Below are 3,245 nucleotides of genomic sequence, written 5' to 3'. Positions count from 1 at the left end.
GCATGGGCGTGACTATAGGAGGCCTGGATCATCAGGAGTCATTTAGAAAGCTGCCTGCCACAACTAACTATTCACAGATCACTTCCATGGAAATAAGTCAGTCAACAGAGTCAAGAAATACAACTTTGAAGAAAAATGGATCCTTTCCTCGAAGCCCTTCCGTCTAAATTGAAAGTAAGCTATAGAGAAATTAAGAGAAATAGCCAGTCTAAGCAAAAATCCACGACAGCAACCATCAAAGGATAAAAGCAATATGCTACACACCACAACCTTTATATCAAACCATACATAATAAGAAATGAAACGATCAGCTAAGGAAGGTTTTTGCAATATATATGACAAAAAGTCAATATCTTTAATAAAGAATTCTTACAAATCAATGTGACAGTTGTGAATGTGCTGTAGGAAACTAGCCAAGGGCATTACAACAGGATACACAAAAGAATTACAAATTATCTTGAGATGCATGAAAAACTGTTTGGCCTCATTAGTAACCAAGGAAATGCCTGTTAAATTGACAAAGATGACAAAAAATAATAGTTCCTCCATGTTTTAAAGTACATAGGAACGCAGCCTTCTCTATTGGCAAGAGGGTATATTTGTAGAATGTTTCTGGGAGGGCAACATAAATCTAAGCCTGAAAAGTGTGTAGGTATAGACTTCCTGCCAAATGAGGCAGTGACACTAGGTACACAAGCACGTGTAGCTTCAGGGGACAAGAATTGAAAAATTATGTGCAGACATATGGAAAATATAATTGGAGAATTTGCCAAGTCATCGGGAGCCTTGAACAACAGGTCGTAGAGTTTGGGTGCCCTTCACTCTCAGGGAAAGCCTGTAAGTAGAACACAGATAAAAGAGGAGTCCTACGCACAGTTAGAAGCACCAGTGGATACTGGGAGTCCAGGAATAGAAACATGGAGACTCCTCACTCTCTCCTTGAGCTCTCTGGCCCTCTCTCTTTGACCTCATTGTCTTATCAGTGGAGGCTGGGATGACTAGCTCCAGGCTTTGGGCTCCTTGAGTCTTTGAGGCCTTTGAGCTTGTGAGCCAAATATCATCTCTCCTAGGTCATGGAACTGGAGTTGCCAGGAATAGCAACAATGGAGGTTCACAAGACAGGATTGTGAGTTAGGATTCTTTGGGCTCCAATCTGTTTATGTTATCTAAAACAAAAGGCAGAAAAAGATTTATTCTTGTAGCGTTATAAGGCTGGACTTAAATTGAGCTCAGAAATGAACTGGAATCGGGGACCTGAATGTTGTGAAACTTCTCTTTGTAGTGTTTTTGCTCCTTGCTGGCCACATGCTTGGTTATTTTCCCTCTTTGCAAATTGGGCTCCTTACCTACTTCGGGCCTTATCACAGAAGTCTGAGCTCTGCCAGCTCAAAAGAGTTCGTATGTCGGAGTACTTGGAGAATTCTGAAAGCTCTCTCCCTGTTTCAGTTTCCAGAGAAGGATGCACAGACTCAGCTCAAGCTCGGACTTGCTAACGTTGGACAAATCAGCTCTGACCAAGGTCAATATCATGTTCAACAGTCACGGTTGGCAGAAGCAATTGCTTAACCAAGTGAGTTGGGATGGGGAAGGATGGGCAGGTAGGTTCAGGAAAGCGGAAGCCCTGGGAAAACAAGGATGGTGTTAAGGAGTTTTAGGGTCACTGCACGGTAGTCTTGGTGCCCTGCCGCCGCCTCGCGACGAACTCCGCCGCCCTCTGCCCTGCAGCTGCCGCCGCCGCCTGTGTCACCACCGCCTCGGGACACAATCTTCAATGAGTAGACGTATTCCTCAGTTCTGTGGTGTTCCTGGTCACATAGTTATGGAGTTTCTGAAGGGCAGTGGAGATTACTGCTAGGCACAGCACGACCTGTATGCAGACAAGTGAACTGTAGGAACTCATTACTACTTCACCAAAACCCCCCGTGAGACTGGTTAACCTGGACACAGAAGTGTTTTGAAATCTGCGAAGCCTTTTACAAGCGTTGTGACCTGGATGGGGTGAACCGCAGTGCCCTTCCTTTTATTGCCTCAGTATTACTGGATTGAAGAGTTGCTGCTTCTCCTTAGGAGTTATTTCATTTACCACTGCTCCCAATTTCATACGCAAAGCACTGAGAATTTCAAGTGGAGTATATTGAAGTAGACTTCAGTTTCTGCATCATTTCTGTATTCAACTTTTAAATTCTTTCATAACCCTCTTGAGTGCTTTTAACTAAATTAACATGGCTCGAATAAACCACCCTGCTCCTGTGGAAGTCACGTACAAGAACATGAGATTCCTTATTACACAATAACCCAACCAATGCAACCTTGAACAAATTTATAGAGGAATTTAAGAAGTATGGAGTTACTACAAAAGTAAGAATTTGTAAGGCAACTTATGATACTACTCTTGTGGAAAAAGAAGGCATCCATGTTGTCGATTGGCCTTTTGATGATGGTGCACCACCATCCGACCAGATTGTTGATGACTGGTTAAGTCTTGTGAAGATTAAATTTCGTGAAGAACCTGGCTATTGTATACTGTGCATTGTGTTGCAGGCTCATTGCCCCAGCATTAATTGAGGGTGGAATGAAGTATGAAGATGCAGTGCAGTTCATTAGACAGAAGCGGCGAGGAGCTTTTAACAGCAAGCAACTTTTGTATCTGGAGAAATACCGTCCTAAAATGCGGCTGCGCTTCAAACACTCCAATGGTCAATAGAAACAACTGCTGCATTCGATAAAACTGGAGTGCCTGATGCCATCGCCTTGCAAATGGAACTTGAGATGGACCTAATTTGTCGTACGTAGTAGTGGACATTGGCTTGGTGAATAAGTCTAGTGGAACTTCCACAGGAGTATTGAAAAGCAGTTTTACCAGGCCACACTTGACAAGAGTGGTTTGGGTTATGACCATTAGCAAAAGATTCCTGCTATTGAGCATCTGAAATGTGCTTATCATTTATCCCAACTGACCTCTCCTGAAATCATTGCCTTGTCATTAAATCTATCCCCATGTCAGAATTTTATCAATATGTAAGAGATTTAGAGGGATTAGGCCAAAATATCCAGCACAATATTTGTATATTTTTAGTACCATACAGAACCAAATTTCCAGGAACTAACAGCACTCTAGACTTTATGTGATTTATCCCTTCAGTCATTTCAAACGTGTAGGGCCTATACGGTTATTTGCCTGCTCATTTATGTTTACGTCTCCCATGTTTGTACCAGTACAAACATCAGGTTTTTTTTTTAAATTT

At 42.3% G+C, this 3,245-nt stretch overlaps 1 pseudogene; it reads left to right on the top strand.

The window, feature by feature from the left end:
- The first annotated feature begins 1,931 nt into the window (after positions 1–1,931).
- Positions 1,932–2,805, top strand: LOC141422371 (protein tyrosine phosphatase type IVA 1 pseudogene; annotated as a pseudogene).
- The last annotated feature ends 440 nt before the right edge of the window (positions 2,806–3,245 follow it).

This window comes from Castor canadensis, chromosome 4, assembly GCF_047511655.1.
Source record: "Castor canadensis chromosome 4, mCasCan1.hap1v2, whole genome shotgun sequence".
Classification (NCBI taxonomy): domain Eukaryota; kingdom Metazoa; phylum Chordata; class Mammalia; order Rodentia; family Castoridae; genus Castor; species Castor canadensis.
This window is presented reverse-complemented; position numbering and strand designations above follow the sequence as displayed.